The sequence below is a fragment of the Biomphalaria glabrata genome, chromosome 16 (genome assembly GCF_947242115.1).
Source record: "Biomphalaria glabrata chromosome 16, xgBioGlab47.1, whole genome shotgun sequence".
Taxonomy (NCBI): Eukaryota; Metazoa; Mollusca; class Gastropoda; family Planorbidae; genus Biomphalaria; species Biomphalaria glabrata.
In genome coordinates this window covers 18,634,865-18,652,990 of record NC_074726.1, presented here as the reverse complement: position 1 = coordinate 18,652,990, position 18,126 = coordinate 18,634,865, and the positions used below count along the sequence as shown (strand labels likewise).

The window sequence follows — 18,126 nt, the reverse complement described above, 5'->3', positions numbered from 1 at the left end:
TCCACCAAAATGATTGGACCATAGAGTTCTAAGCATGAAAGCATAAAGGTCCACCAAAATGATTGGACCATAGAGTTCTAAGCATGAAAGTATAAAGGTCCACCAGAATGATTGGACCATAGAGTTCTAAGCATGAAAGCATAAAGGTCCACCAGAATGATTGGACCATAGAGTTCTAAGCATGAAAGCATAAAGGTCCACCAAAATGATTGGACCATAGAGTTCTAAGCATGAAAGCATAAAGGTCCACCAAAATTACCAATAAGATGACAAAACAGGCTACCTACTTGACCAATCTAATAGTGTTCTCGGATTGAACCTGAAAAAGTCAAACCAAACCATTTATCCTTTGTGAACAACAAACCTCTAGGACGGTATTGCAAGTTGGTTCAAATTTCAGTCATTAAAAATCAATTTCTCAATGGATTCAGAACAATGGACACAATTTACTCTATGTAAGCGAGGTTTTAAAAAAGTATTTTTTAAAAATGTTTCACTTTTTCAAAAATTTCCTTTATAATTGAATGGCCTTGGCGTAGGCAAACTAGGCAGCCGCATAGGGCCTCCAATTGGTGAGGGGCTCGCACAGAACTTTAAAATTTTTTTATTTTTTTTTTAAATGCGAAACTTGGAACAGATCTGAAACCTAGTAGACCACTTTCTCTACTACGGGAATTGTGATTCATGAATTCACGATATAGACGGGCAGGTTTGTAAGACGTTTAAGACTTAGCGCATTTTTTTCCCTGTTTCTTTTTTTTTTTTTGGGGGGGGGGGGGGTAATTTGGTGCCACCAAATTTACTTCGCCTAGGGTCTCCAATTAGCCAAGGGCGGCCCTACGTGTGTACATAATTTTAAAATGCATTGGGAATATGTTATTAATACAATGAGATTTATTAGCGGGAATTGATTTAAATTGCTTCAGATTTACCTTTTAAAAAAAAAAAAAATCCCAGCGTTAAAGTTACACATTAGTAGATGATATATTCGTTTTCTTAGGCTCTCACTCCTAACGATGAACAATTTCTTCCATCGCCACCTGACCTCACTATGGAGACTACAAACCACATTCTTGTAACACCGACGCTCACCAAGCGATTACCTAGTGACCTACATTAGTCAAGTAGTCAACATGTCGATAGGATTAAAACCAAATTCTAGATCTAGGTAATCTCTATCACTTGGTGGTTCACTGGTACCTTTAGGAGGATTTAGAGGAGAGAGCGAACAAAGGAAATAGAACAAATAAAGAAAAAAATACTTAAAAAAAAACAAAGTTTATATTAAATGATTGTGCAAAATTTCAGCTTGATCCGAGCTTAGATGTCTCGGAAAGAACGTGTACAAAATTTTGGCCAGACAGACACACAAACAGACAGACAGTGAATTGATATTAGCTTTGTAAAAAAAGATTTGGATGAGTTACAAAAAAGAATGATTTTTATAAGTTCAAATGATTATACCGCAGTAGCAATGTGTGGTTGTAAGACAGAAGTGTGTGTGTGGAAAGGGGGGGGGGTATTATATGAGTCATACATCTATAATTAGATTAAAAAGAAAACAATAAGAAAGTCCAAGATCTCAACAAGTGGCAACAGAGAACACACTGACATATCTGTTGCAGCCAAATCAAGTTTATGTGCTCTATACATAGATCTAGGCTCCTAACTTTGGGGTCTTGTAGCAAACCTTGTTTAGCACATTAAGTAGCTTACTTTGGCTGACAACTACACCACATTTTAAAATGAGAAAAACATACAATCTAAACTTAAAGTAAGTCTACAGAATGATTAATGTTTATCAATATGAAAGTTTATTTCATTGTCAGACACGTGTTAGCCTTGTTTCCCAATAGCTTCACTGTAGGCAATAGATGTCAGTGTGTGTGTGTGTGTAGAGGAAGAAAACAACAACGTATCTTTTAGCTCCAGTTTTTATTTAGTAGTAATTTATCTTTTATCTCCATTTCGTAACTAGAAGTAACGTATATTTTAGCTCCACCACGTATCTAGAAGCAACTTATCTTTTAGCTCCATTACGTATCTAGAAGTAACTTATCTTTTAGCTCCAGTACGTACGTAGTAGTAGTAATAGGTTAATATGCGAATAATATATTTAAAAAATCACTTATAATTCACTAATAAAAATTAACTCGCAGAATTGATTGAGTTGACTAAGATAACTTTGAATAAGTGACTAAATGGAATTGAAAAACAAAACAGAGTGCGTGTAGCTCACAACAGATTGGGTAAGTTGATTGAACCCTTAGTCTCGTGCAGGCAGCACGTGTTGGCAAGTCTGGCAGAGCTCCAACTTAACAAACTTTACTGGCAGTTAAGAAAATAGTTTGAACGTGAGTCTGGCGCTAGAAAACAACAAATTTTAAACAGGACAATGATTCACAAGTCTGGCAAAATGTGCACAGCTAGGATCGCATTCACAAAACTCGTCAGGAAAACATAATCTAAAGTGAGTATATAATATGTTCAAAAATAAAGTTCAATGGACAACATTTGGACATTTTTCAACTTGATGAATTTACATTAAAATAGTAGATCGAGTAAATTAATCTCTCTCTCTCTCTCTCTCTCTCTCTCTCTCTATCTCTCTCTCACTCACTCACTCACACACACACACACATACATACAACACAGAGCATCATCAAGTCTTGTTTTAACTACAACATTTAAGGTAACATTTTACATGGACGAATGAGAGTGCTAGGCTAGAGCTGTTCAAAGTGTTAATATAACGTCACGTCCAACGACGTAGATTTGAATTTCTGGGAATAAGGACGCTGTCACGTAAAGCAGCTGGCGCACTAAGTTTATTTATAGATTGAATATTTGCAGCGCAAGGTCATGGCTGTATGATGTTGACAAGTAATGCCAAGTTTAGTTAAAGCGATAACGGTTTTTCCGTAAGCTTTTAAAATAGTTTTGGATGATGCTGCTAAAAAGGGACAAGAGGCAGTATTTAAAAACTTGCAGATTAAATTTTGAGAGAGATCTGCGACTAGAGTCGAAGAATTGAAATTGAATAGTATTGTACATTTATGTAGTGTTATTAATGTTCCAGAATTAAAGCTTTGTATTTATTGAAAGAAGAGTTCCGTTGTGAGTTTGTTTATACCTTGAAGTAGTATCTCCACATCATCATATTGTTCTGAGTTTGTTTATACCTTGAAGTAGTATCTCCACATCATGATATTGTTCTGAGTTTGTTTATACCTTGAAGTAGTATCTCCACATCATCATATTGTTCTGAGTTTGTTTATACTTTGAAGTAGTATCTCCTCATCATGATATTGTTTTGAGAAGTCTGAGATTGTCCAATAGAGAATATCGTACAAAATTAGAACATCAGAAACGCATTGTCTGTTTAACACAATCTCAGCCATGAAAATCAGCGTCGAAAACATCATGTTATCTGGCACTCAAACATGTCACAGGCGTCAATGGAATTTCGCACAATCGGGTTAGTAACAATGAACTTAGCTAGTACACGCATTGAGCATACAATGTAGTGAGAAGATGGAACATACAAAGTGCAAATAAACTAAAAATGTGGGAAAAGGACGACACTAGATTGTAACACTAAACTCTCGGACTAAATTTCGCTATAGCCAATATGTACAATACTACACAATTTGTTGACTGAGAAATCTTTGTGCTAAGGGCTTTAGACATTTAGTCCAACGAAACATTTTGTAAGACGTAATACAGAAGTCGTGATTAAAATGAATAAAACATCTTTTTTTATATCGCGAAAATGAAATTATATTTTTTTAAATATACCCAGTTTTCACTTTCAATGTAGCTCGAACAAAATATTGAGCTATTGAAGCTCACTTCACGTCATTCTGTTACTCGGTACACTCGGTTTTATCAGTCGTCCTCCCCTTTGAATCAACTCGTTTGTTTCAATTCAACTTGAAGGTTTCGTCAGAAACTCTCAGCCAACACATTCACACACAAACACTTCATAACAGTTGTATCAATTCTGTTGTTTTGATATAGTCTCCAGAGAAGTTGATTTAAACAAAAATGTAGGCTATTGGATGTAGCTTCTCGTGTTACAGTTTCACAAAAAATAGACTTAAATAACATCAACCTACAAACGTTAAACAATAGAACAAAAATACATCATTGTATTTGCAATTATATTTACAATCACACACACAGACACTTCTATTGCAAACTGATTGAGCTGAAAGTCTTGACAAAAACACATGCACAATGACTCGAACAAATCTACTTACAGTCAACTTTGTCAGCGCACTTTCTAGTCATAAGGTGACCTGTTGGAACCATGAACTAAGTCTGTCTATAATGAAAGACTGTGTCCACTTCATCACAATAGAATTCTTATTGGCATGTTCATCCAAGGAATTGTATATCACGATATATTGCCTCTTTGTTGTCTTGGTTTAACTTTCAACAGAATAAACTACCTGCACAACTTGATGCCAACAACTCAACTGGACGAACAGATTGGAAAACTTCACCCTTCTTCCTTTCTCGAGGTTTTTTTTTCAGTCTTTTTTTTTTTAAGCCAGGTGAGATGCTATATTTAGACTTCACCAGTGCAAGTCAAATACTCTGGCTCTGCAGCTAGATCTTGAGTTTTAGCTTTAGAACCTAAACTTCTAGTGAATCAGAGTCTACTTAATTGTTATAGTCAAATGTTGTGTGGTTCAAAATTGTAACAATTGGAATATATAATGAAAAAAAAATGTTTTACAATACTGAGTTGATTCTAAATACCTACACAAGAAAAGTCAAGAATAGAGGTTCATGTATAATGTTACATCTTAGATTCGGTTGTAAAAAAATATGTTTATAAGAAAATATGAAAACCACAAAGGAATGTTAACTTCTTGGGCCACATACTCTGTATGCGTGGCACAAATGTATTCAACATCAATTAGTACAAATGCATAGATCTAGCTTGACTCATATATCAACATGTATTCATTTATAATGACCTGTATGCTTTGGAACATAAATCAAACATGTTTTTTTAAACACGACAAATGAACCAACTCCTATACTACAGCCTACAGACAGTATAACAAAATAGTCAACTTCTAGACTACAGCCTACAGACTGTATAACAAAATAGTCAACTCCTAGACTACAACGTACAGTCTGTACAACAAAATAGTCAACTCCTAGACTACAGCCTACAGACAGTATAACAAAATAGTCAACTTCTAGACTACAGCCTACAGACTGTATAACAAAATAGTCAACTCCTAGACTACAACGTACAGTCTGTACAACAAAATAGTCAACTCCTAGACTACATCGTACAGTCTGTACAACAAAATAGTCAACTCCTAGACTACAGCCTACAGACAGTATAACAAAATAGTCAACTCCTAGACTACAGTCTACAGACTGTATAACAAAATAGTCAACTCCTAGACTACAGCCTACAGACAGTATAACAAAATAGTCAACTCCTAGACTACAACGTACAGTCTGTACAACAAAATAGTCAACTCCTAGACTACAGTCTACAGACTGTACAACAAAATAGTCAACTCCTAGACTACAACGTAGAGTCTGTACAACAAGAGAGCCAACTCCTAGACTACAGTCTACAGACTGTACAACAAAATAGTCAACTCCTAGACTACAACGTAGAGTCTGTACAACAAGAGAGCCAACTCCTAGACTACAGTCTACAGACTGTACAACAACTGAACCAACCCCTAGACTGGCTATATGGGCATTCTGGTAAATGCCTGGTGGGCTGATGGAGCTGCAAGTCCCGCCAACGTTGCTTTCTTTCACCTTACCTATAGTAAAAGATCTTATTGTGTATAGCCTACTATCCACATATTCCGCAATAATGGATTCCCATGTACATTCCATGCATCTGACGAGTTTCAATGCTTAGCACACACTAAGCGATTAAAAAACACCATAAGGCTTATATTCAGTGGCGTAGCTAGGGTAGGGGGAGAATTTGTTTTTTAAATGAATTAAATAATACGTCACTGTCATGTAATCTAACTGTTCACGTGGTTATATAAGTCAGTGACCCTGTTGCATGTATTCCACCCAGAGTAGTAACTCTTTCCGTGAGGGGTTATTCTAAATTTTAAGGAATAACTTCCATAGCACTGACTAGTGCCGTGTTACTATCAGGAAGTAATGTATTATATAGGGTAATTTATTTCATCATCCTTATCGTTTAAGAAGAAACCTGATAAGAGCACTGAAAACAAAGGAGACAATGAACGTGTCAAAAAAAAGTATCACTATTCAGAGGATTCATACAAAGATACAGCAGCAGAAGAACAGAAAATGTCTCTTGATGAAGGTAGTAGTGCTGAAGAGACTCCAGGGGAATACCTTTTACCACAGTCAGAGAAAACATCTGAAGTAAGTGATGAGTCAAGTGATGGTCTTCCAAAATCACTTTCTCAAGAAGTGGAAGAAGCTGTAATTAAGTACAAAGACTTCGGATTTATCCAGCCTGGAATTATATCTGATGAACTGCGAGCAAAGATTGTGTTAAAGTGTAGATTATTTTCAAACAAAGATGAACGGTATCTGTTTCCAGTAGAACTTACCCAAAATAAATCACGAATTTGTCATCATCATGGTTCACTAGAAAGCTTCCAACAGGAGAAATTCACAATCGATCTTGGCTCCTCTTCTCTCCACACTTGGGATGTCTATTTTGTTTTGCATGTGTTCTGTTTTCTGAGGCATCAAAAAAGACATCTAGTGCATTGAGCAAACCTGAAGTTGGTTTCACCAAATGGAAGAAACCAGAGAGACTGAAAGAACTTGAAGAAGGAGTCCAGCACAAACACGCTTATTTGAAGTGGAAGCTAGAAGAAGAAAAGCTTAAGGCAGAACCAGATGAACTGTCTATGTTTCATGCGTAAATTTTGAAAAATCAGCAGTATTGGAGAGATATTCTGAAGCGTATAAAAGCAGCTATTAAGTACTTAGTAAAAACAAACTCAAACTTACGTGGTAACAACGAAAAACTGATTTCACTCAATCCTGGAAACTTCCTAGCATCTTTGAAATTTCTTGCAGAACTTGATGAAGTTACGAAACACCATTTACATAGAAACGAATATGGGAAGATGCATTATTTGCCACCAGAAGTTCAAAAATGAGTTCATTAACTTGATGGGCAATAAAGTTAGCGAATCAATTGTCGGGAAATTCAATCAACTTTGTTATTTTTCTATGATGCTTGATTCCGCCACAGATGTTTCTCATCGAGAACAGGTATCTCTAATAGTTCGTTACTTGGATTTCGAAATAAAAGAATCATTCATTGGTTATTTTGAAATTTTGAAACCTGATGGACTATATTATGAAGAACTTGCTTTGAAAACTCTAAAAGACATTGGACTGGACTTTTATCTGTGCAGAGCCACAATGATTGGCCGTCTGTCTGGTCTGCAGAAACGTCTTTTAGACATAAATCCAAAGGCAACATTTCTAAACTGTGATAATCACTCTCTGAACCTGTCAACTCTTCATTCTGCTGAGATAGATCAAACAATGGTCACATTTGTTTTTAACTGTACATGAATTGTTCAGCCTTTTTCCAATTCACCCCAGAGATGGGCCAAACTGAAAGAAGCTGGAGCCAGGAGTTTAAAAAAGGAGAGTAATACAAGGTGGTCCGCAAGAGAAGAAGCTACGTCGGCAGTTTCCTGGCATCTCGACAAAATCATCAAGCTGTTGGAGAAACTTTCTGAATCAACAACTGAAAGAATGGACACTAGAAGCAGTGCACAGAATCTTCTTCACGCAGTGGAAAATTATGAATTTTTTGGAATTCTGGTAAAATCTCCGCCCCAATTAATATAGTTCATAAGAAACTACAAACGTCTGGACTGTACATACGGGAAGCTGGTAAAGAAATTAAAACCCTTTTTATTTATTATCTCATGTCATGATAGCTTTTATTTAGCGCTACTTCATGCTTATAGCATGCTCAGAGCGCTTTTGGTCCAATCTCATTTGTGGACCAGTTGGGGGTATCTAGGAGTTAGTTTTCCTTGCTGCCTTTAGGCGCTCAACTCAGCTCAAACACAACTCTGCCCGAGTCGGGTGTCGAACCTCGAGCCCCCTTCTAGGTAGCCAAGCCAAGCCAAGTTCAAGCGCACTTGGCTTCTCGACCACGCTTCCCACAACCCTTCATGCTTTCTGCCAAAATGATGAGAAACGGACGAAACTGATCAGCCAATCCATCAAAAAAGCAAAAGAAGGCAGTGAATGCTATGGATTTCCTGTAATCAAAATAACCAGAAGAAAGAAAAGACTTGATGGGGAGTTGAGTTCTGATGTAGGGCTGTCAATAGAACTGCAATTCAAACATGTTGCGACAGAAGTACTGGATAGACTTCATATGAGGATGAAGGACAGATTCCAAAGGCTGGAGTACCATGTGGACACCTTTGGGTTTCTTCTTCAACCAAGAAACCTCTTGGAGTCTATGGATGACACGCTGATTATAAAGATGTGTTAGTGGAAATATCCTCAGCAGGACATAGATTCTAAAGGGGCCCAGAAGTTACAAATCAGTATCGAATTTTCCAATGTTACGAGGTTACATAGTTAGCGAACGTGACTTATAGATTTGGCCACAAGTCACATTATTATAGGTTCGTTGCAAGATCCCAAGATTTTCCCCGCCACGAAGTTATGCTATGGAGCTATGGAAGTGCTCGAGGGTTATAATGGCCAAGGGTCTTATTTTTTTCAAAAGTTTGGATCTGTTCAGCGTATGTTTGTGGTTATGTTTGTGGTTAAGTTTGTGGTTATGTTTGTGGTTATGTTTGTGGTTATGTTTGTGGTTATGTTTGTGGTTTAATAGCTGCTAGAGCTCTTGCTACTTTTTTTGTCTGTAGAATTCTGAGTGGTTGCCAGTATAAATTAATTTATCTACATTGGGTCGATCTAGGAGAATTCCAGCACCTCTATTTCTAACGGATTTTTAAAAATGATTTGTTTGTCAACACTGAACCTACATCGGTACATTTTGTAGCCTTCTAGTATTAGTCTGACTGGTTGTAGGTATATAGAAGTTCCACTTAATTTTGTAATAAATCAATTAAAAAAAAACTTTTTGAGTGACGTCTTTATTCCGAGACCTTTTTCTATGACTTCACAAACAACAGAAAACACAAATGAACTATTTTGAATTACTTTGTGCGCCATTGACGCCTGATAGATTTCTTTCATTTACACATCGAACAGTTCAGAAATAATTTGTTAGTAGAGAATGCATACACTGTATAACTTTTTTTTTTAAATAAAGGAGTCCTTGTACAGATTTGTCCTAGCATATGGAACGAGAAATGTACCTTTAACTTTGTGTATTTTTGAGTACTTTATTAGAATTTGTTTTTGTATTTGAAGCTTATGGTTCAGTGTTTTATGAATAATTGCTACTTTACTTTTGATATGAATCAAGCAAGAATCTTACAGTCTACTAAATCAATATGTTCATCATTATTATTTTTTAATTGATTTCTTTTTAACCAATAAAACAAAAGAAAATAAACATCATAATTTATCCATTTTTTTTTAAGTTGTTATACATATATATATATATTATGTTATATTTCTATTATATTTCTTTACCTTGTAGGTGTAGGTCCAACTGTAGTTTTATTTACGTAGTTACCATTACGTGAAAGTTCCTTTAAAGTCACTTTCCAATAGATTGTAGATTGATTATAAATATTTTGTGTGAGCAGTAAATTAGAGGTTTAGGCATAGACACATATATATATATAGACTGGACGATAAAGAACAAATTATTATCGGAAATATTTGGGAAAAGAAAAGTTTGTAGATCCACATCACAAACCTATATATATTTGCCTATGTCTATGATTATGAAACAAAGACAAAATATTGGGAATATGGCAGTTTTGCACTTTTCAAAACTAAAGATCAAAGGTATATATTGGCTGAAATGTTAGTCCTAGAATTTATAGCTCAATCGCCGCCATTTTTTTTCACATAGATAGAGTACATAAAACATATTGACTCCCCCCAAATAAAAATAACTTCCTACTTCCAGTCTATATTTATTTATGTCTATGGGTTTAGGCCTAGAATTTTTGGACGCCATCTTAACATTTCTGCCTATTATTAGACCGTCTCGCAAACTCCCGACTTAATAATATATTAGTTAAGATACCATGCACAACAGGGGATAGAGTGTAGATAGGTTTGGATGTACGGTGGAGAAAGTAGTCATCCTAACTGGGATAGGATGTACGGTGGAGAAAGTAGTCATCCTAACTGGGATAGGATGTACGGTGGAGAAAGTAGTCATCCTAACTGGGATAGGATGTACGGTGGAGAAAGTAGTCATCCTAACTGGGATAGGGTGTGTGGTGGAGAAAGTAGTCATCCTAACTGGGATAGGGTGTGTGGTGGAGAAAGTAGTCATCCTAACTGGGATAGGGTGTATGGTGGAGAAAGTAGTCATCCTAACTGGGATAGGGTGTATGGTGGAGAAAGTAGTCATCCTAACTGGGATAGGGTGTATGGTGGAGAAAGTAGTCATCCTAACTGGGATAGGGTGTATGGTGGAGAAAGTAGTCAGCCTAACTGGGATAGGGTGTATGGTGGAGAAAGTAGTCATCCTAACTGGGATAGGGTGTGTGGTGGAGAAAGTAGTCATCCTAACTGGGATAGGGTGTATGGTGGAGAAAGTAGTCATCCTAACTGGGATAGGGTGTATGGTGGAGAAAGTAGTCATCCTAACTGGGATAGGGTATATGGTGGAGAAAGTAGTCATCCTAACTGGGATAGAATGTATGGTGGAGAAAGTAGTCATCCTAACCGGGATAGGGTGTGTGGTGGAGAAAGTAGTCATCCTAACTGGGATAGGGTGTGTGGTGGAGAAAGTAGTCATCCTAACTGGGATAGGGTGTATGGTGGAGAAAGTAGTCATCCTAACTGGGATAGGGTGTGTGGTGGAGAAAGTAGTCATCCTAACTGAGATAGGGTGTGTGGTGGAGAAAGTAGTCATCCTAACTGGGACACTGGGTGTATGGTGGAGAAAGTAGTCATCCTAACTGGGATAGGGTGTACGGTGGAGAAAGTAGTCATCCTAACTGGGATAGGGTGTGTGGTGGAGAAAGTAGTCATCCTAACTGGGATAGGGTGTACGGTGGAGAAAGTAGTCATCCTAACTGGGATAGGGTGTGTGGTGGAGAAAGTAGTCATCCTAACTGGGATATGGTGTATGGTGGAGAAAGTAGTCATCCTAACTGGGATAGGGTGTATGGTGGAGAAAGTAGTCATCCTAACTGGGATAGGGTGTTTGGTGGAGAAAGTAGTCATCCTAACTGGGATAGGGTGTATGGTGGAGAAAGTAGTCATCCTAACTGGGATAGGGTGTGTGGTGGAGAAAGTAGTCATCCTAACTGGGATAGGGTGGACGGTGGAGAAAGTAGTCATCCTAACTGGGATAGGGTGTATGGTGGAGAAAGTAGTCATCCTAACTGGGATAGGGTGTACGGTGGAGAAAGTAGTCATCCTAACTGGGATAGGATGTACGGTGGAGAAAGTAGTCATCCTAACTGGGATAGGATGTACGGTGGAGAAAGTAGTCATCCTAACTGGGATAGGGTGTGTGGTGGAGAAAGTAGTCATCCTAACTGGGATAGGGTGTACGGTGGAGAAAGTAGTCATCCTAACTGGGATAGGGTGTATGGTGGAGAAAGTAGTAATCCTAACTGGGATAGGGTGTATGGTGGAGAAAGTAGTCATCCTAACTGGGATAGGATGTACGGTGGAGAAAGTAGTAATCCTAACTGGGATAGGGTGTACGGTGGAGAAAGTAGTCATCCTAACTGGGATAGGATGTACGGTGGAGAAAGTAGTCATCCTAACTGGGATAGGGTGTACGGTGGAGAAAGTAGTCATCCTAACTGGGATAGGGTGTACGGTGGAGAAAGTAGTCATCCTAACTGGGATAGGGTGTACGGTGGAGAAAGTAGTCATCCTAACTGGGATAGGGTGTACGGTGGAGAAAGTAGTCATCCTAACTGGGATAGGGTGTGTGGTGGAGAAAGTAGTCATCCTAACTGGGATAGGGTGTATGGTGGAGAAAGTAGTAATCCTAACTGGGATAGGGTGTATGGTGGAGAAAGTAGTCATCCTAACTGGGATAGGGTGTATGGTGGAGAAAGTAGTCATCCTAACTGGGATAGGATGTACGGTGGAGAAAGTAGTAATCCTAACTGGGATAGGGTGTTTGGTGGAGAAAGTAGTAATCCTAACTGGGATAGGGTGTTTGGTGGAGAAAGTAGTCATCCTAACTGGGATAGGATGGATGTACGTTGGGGATAGATACGATGTGCCGCTCCCCCCCCCCCCTATGCATGTGGGGTAGGGTGTGCATGTGAACAGGGGGGGGGGCTAATTTGGATAGGATGCACACGTGGGATAGGGTGCTGTAGATACGATAGGATGCACTTGTGGGATAGGGTGTGCAATGTGCTAATGTACTGTATCTTACACATTATAGAGTTTCTATAAATATATATATGTAGAAAGCCACGTTTGCAAGCAAGCTTTCTGTTTGGTTTTCTGTTTATCAAAATGTAATTATTATAGGTCAGATAACACTAAATGCATAGGGTCGAAGCGTTATGTAATGCCAGGGTCGATTTCGGCACCCAGTCCTCTCTGACCTACAAGTTGTACAACAAAAGAACCAACTCCTAGACTACAGTCTATAGGACAAAAGAACCAACTCCTAAGCTACAGTCTATAGGACAAAAGAACCAACTCCTAAGCTACAGTCTATAGGACAAAAGAACCAACTCCTAAGCTACAGTCTATAGGACAAAAGAACCAACTCCTAAGCTACAGTTTATAGGACAAAAGAACCAACTCCTAAGCTACAGTCTATAGGACAAAAGAACCAACTCCTAAGCTACAGTTTATAGGACAAAAGAACCAACTCCTAAGCTACAGTCTATAGGACAAAAGAACCAACTCCTAAGCTACAGTTTATAGGACAAAAGAACCAACTCCTAAGCTACAGTCTATAGGACAAAAGAACCAACTCCTAAGCTACAGTCTATAGGACAAAAGAACCAACTCCTAAGCTACAGTCTATAGGACAAAAGAACCAACTCCTAAGCTACAGTCTATAGGACAAAAGAACCAACTCCTAAGCTACAGTCTATAGGACAAAAGAACCAACTCCTAAGCTACAGTCTATAAGACAAAAGAACCAACTCCTAAGCTACAGTCTATAGGACAAAAGAACCAACTCCTAAGCTACAGTTTATAGGACAAAAGAACCAACTCCTAAGCTACAGTCTATAGGACAAAAGAACCAACTCCTAAGCTACAGTCTATAGGACAAAAGAACCAACTCCTAAGCTACAGTCTATAGGACAAAAGAACCAACTCCTAAGCTACAGTCTATAGGACAAAAGAACCAACTCCTAAGCTACAGTCTATAGGACAAAAGAACCAACTCCTAAGCTACAGTCTATAGGACAAAAGAACCAACTCCTAAGCTACAGTCTATAGGACAAAAGAACCAACTCCTAAGCTACAGTCTATAGGACAAAAGAACCAACTCCTAAGCTACAGTTTATAGGACAAAAGAACCAACTCCTAAGCTACAGTCTATAGGACAAAAGAACCAACTCCTAAGCTACAGTCTATAGGACAAAAGAACCAACTCCTAAGCTACAGTCTATAGGACAAAAGAACCAACTCCTAAGCTACAGTCTATAGGACAAAAGAACCAACTCCTAAGCTACAGTCTATAGGACAAAAGAACCAACTCCTAAGCTACAGTCTATAGGACAAAAGAACCAACTCCTAAGCTACAGTCTATAGGACAAAAGAACCAACTCCTAAGCTACAGTTTATAGGACAAAAGAACCAACTCCTAAGCTACAGTCTATAGGACAAAAGAACCAACTCCTAAGCTACAGTCTATAGGACAAAAGAACCAACTCCTAAGCTACAGTCTATAAGACAAAAGAACCAACTCCTAAGCTACAGTCTATAGGACAAAAGAACCAACTCCTAAGCTACAGTTTATAGGACAAAAGAACCAACTCCTAAGCTACAGTCTATAGGACAAAAGAACCAACTCCTAAGCTACAGTCTATAGGACAAAAGAACCAACTCCTAAGCTACAGTCTATAGGACAAAAGAACCAACTCCTAAGCTACAGTCTATAGGACAAAAGAACCAACTCCTAAGCTACAGTCTATAGGACAAAAGAACCAACTCCTAAGCTACAGTCTATAGGACAAAAGAACCAACTCCTAAGCTACAGTCTATAGGACAAAAGAACCAACTCCTAAGCTACAGTCTATAGGACAAAAGAACCAAGGACATAAACAGGCGACATGCGAGCTCGCAGAAGGAGCAGATAACTGAAGAATGTAATGGATGGCACGTAACCTAGATCTACATCCTGGGCTCAAGTTATAGATCTAGTTTGTTTTACTTTATAATGATTGCCTCCCTTCCTGAGCTATGAACGTCGAGACATGGTTAGGGTTAGTGTTAGCGGAACTGTTTTTCATTGTAACACACTCAACAAATCCTTTCTCTGGAGTACATCGAAGACAAACTTTTCCATCATTTGATTATACATTTCTTATAATTAGTTACAGATGTGAACCTTGAAAGTTTTTGTGTCATTGGTATTGTTTATAAGGAACAGTCATGAAATTGTTTTTGTTACTGAAAAGTTAGCAAGCATGCGATCGTTAAAGGCGAAAAGATATGGTCATGACCTAGTGTCCAACAATTTTGAAAGTTCGTACATCAAGACTATGTAACACTACGACGGATGGAGCTACAAATACAGAAGGGAACATATCTGGATTTGTTGAAAACTGACATTTGCTGGCAAATCCGAAATTAAAAAAATGATTTTAAAAAAGATTTTGGATATCTTATATAATACGGACGTTACTATCAAAAAAGAAGATGATTATTTGTATTTCAATGGATTACTAAATGCTCAAAAGCTCTACAAAGGTTTGTTGAAAAATGGTTTTCCATTTTGAAACTTTTACGGTCTGTAGTCATTGAAAATCTGCGATAGTTCCAAATAAACATTTTTTTTTTACATTCTAACAAAGTGTTTTGTGTGTGTGTGCCTTTTTTTTTTGTCGTGAAAACTATTAGAAAAGGGAAACAATTCATTATTTACAGCTTAAAACAAAATACTGAGCTTTTTTGCCCTTGATTCTTTCTCTCTCTCTCTCTCTCTCTCTCTCTCTCTCTATATATATATATATATATATATATATATATATATATATATAGAGAGAGAGAGAGAGAGAGAGAGAGAGAGAGAGATAGAAAGAGAGCATTCCCCACCAGCTACGCCCGTTGATTTGTTTCCAGGCTATATATCTTTTTTTTTTTTGCCATGGACTTTTTCTTCTTGACCCGTAAATTCACTTTTCTCCGACCCGACTGTTCGACATAGAGAGTTGTTCTATTAACACTATCTGACTAGTCTTCTGCTTTTCAGTTCTTATTTCGAAGTATTCGATTGGTTCTAGGATAGTTTTTAGACTGGCCCTTTTTTCTTATTACATCCTGGAAATGTGAATAAAGTTAGATTAAGTTGACCTTTACTTTTTTGTTAGAACAATAGAAAAATATGAAGCTGTAGACACCTCGCAGAATTCTTTTTTTTTTAGTTCCGATTACAAGGAAAAAAATGTTTGGCACCAGGGCTCTGCAAAAAAAAAAAAAAAAAACGCTCCCAAATACCGTAGATGACTTTAGGTCTTTTTTAAGTATAAATTGTACCCCACCCCTCAAAAAAAAAAATCCTGGCTACGCATGTATTACAACAGACACCACACAGAGACACGTGAGACTAACATAGAGTCTAAGACATGTAGAGACTAACATAAAGTCTGCGACACAAAGATTAACATTGAGTCTGAGACACGTAGACTAACATAGAGTCTGAGACACGTAAGACTAACATAGAGTCTGAAACATTGTAGAATATTAGACGAGTCTGAGACACGTAGACTAACAGAGTCTAAGACACGTAGACTAACAGAGTCTGAGACACGTAGACTAGCAAAGAGTCTGAGACACGTAGACTAACAGAGTCTAAGACACGTAGACTAACAGAGTCTAAGACACGTAGACTAACAGAGTCTGAGACACGTAGACTAACAGAGTCTAAGACACGTAGACTAACAGAGTCTGAGACACGTAGACTAACAGAGTCTGAGACACGTAGACTAACAGAGTCTGAGACACGTAGACTAGCAAAGAGTCTGAGACACGTAGACTAGCAAAGAGTCTGAGACATGTAGACTAACAGAGTCTGAGACATGTAGACTAATAGAGTTTGAGACATGTAGACTAACAGAGTCTGAGACACGTAGACTTACATAGAGATGCATTGAATGACAGTGAAACCTGTAGACTGAGACATCGAGTAGTATAAATACTAAAAATAAAAAAAAATAAAAAAGACGAAGAGAATAACACATTGTTACATAAATATACAATCACAGACATTTACTGTACACGTAATGACACTGTGACGTTAATGGTAACAATGCTACACAAGTACAGACTTATACAGAGAGACAGACTTCTACAGAGAGAAGACTTATACAGAGACACAGACTAATACAGAGACACAGACTAATACAGAGACACAGACTTATACAGAGAGACAGACTAATACAGAGAGACAGACTAATACATAGACACAGGCTAATACAGAGAGACAGACTAATGCAGAGAGACAGACTAATACAGAGAAACAGACTAATACAGAGACATAGACTTATACAGAGAGACAGACTTATACATAGACAGGCTAATACAAAGACACAGACTAATACAGAGACACAGACTTATACAGAGAGACAGACTAATACAGAGAGACAGACTAATACAGAGAGACAGACTAATACATAGACACAGGCTAATACAGAGAGACAGACTAATGCAGAGAGACAGACTAATACAGAGACATAGACTTATACAGAGAGACAGACTTAAACATAGACAGGCTAATACAGAGAGACAGATTAATACATAGACACAGGCTAATACAGAGAGACAGACTAATACAGAGACAGACTAATACAGAGACACAGGCTAATACAGAGAGACAGACTAATGCAGAGAGACAGACTAATACAGAGACATAGACTTATACAGAGAGACAGACTTATACATAGACAGGCTAATACAGAGAGACAGATTAATACATAGACACAGGCTAATACAGAGAGACAGACTAATACAGAGACAGACTAATACAGAGACACAGACTTATACAGAGAGACAGACTAATACAGAGAGACAGACCAATACATAGACACAGGCTAATACAGAGACAGACTAATACATAGACACAGACTTATACAGAAAGACAGACTAATACAGAGACACACACTTATACAGAGACACAACTAGATGTGTACTCAATGATACTCGTATTATGTGTGTCTGTATTAACCTATCTATTGGAAGACTTTTCAATAAGAGCTCAAGTCATACTTTGATGAGACGAGATGAACTGCTTACCAGAATGTTCTCATCTGGGACATGAACAATGACCTTTAACACTTGCCTGAACCCATAAGCAAGAAGTCAGATCGTTTTGGCTACTGATCCAATGATCTCTCAGAGCTCCAACACTAGAATCAGAACTACACGAATTTATTTTTGTTACTGCTAAATCTTGTGTTAGAAGTGCAAGAACAAGTTGAAACTGACTCAACCTAATTCTATTTGAATTGCAGTCAGATCATACCACAACAAGGAAAGAAGTAATTGAACTTCTTCTGTTTGACCGTAAACAAATCTATGCGTTGTCATTAAATAAGGGAAAGTTTAAAAAAAATGAACAGTACAAGAAGGACATAGATGTATAAACTTCCCTGAATACAATGAACAGTACAAGAAGGACATAGATGTATAAACTTCCCTGAATAAAATGAACAGTACAAGAAGGACATAGACGTATAAACTTCCCTGAATAAAATGAACAGTACAAGAAGGACATAGATGTATAAAACTTCCCTGAATAAAATGAACAGTACAAGAAGGACATAGACGTATAAACTTCCCTGA

The 18,126-nt window shown here is 37.7% G+C and overlaps 1 protein-coding gene across 8 annotated transcripts in view; it reads right to left on the bottom strand.

Annotated features, from left to right (window-relative positions):
- The window catches only part of LOC106078594 (uncharacterized), a 63,969-nt gene that overhangs the window by 11,939 nt on the left and 33,904 nt on the right, over positions 1-18,126 (bottom strand). Inside the window, exon 1 of one of the 8 annotated variants that reach the window (XM_056013607.1) lies at positions 4,263-4,681. The exons of the other annotated variants lie outside the window; for them this stretch is intronic. The gene's annotated coding sequence lies outside the window, so the exon portion shown is untranslated. Of the gene's footprint in view, positions 1-4,262; positions 4,682-18,126 lie in introns of those variants that run through there. 8 annotated transcript variants of the gene reach the window in all.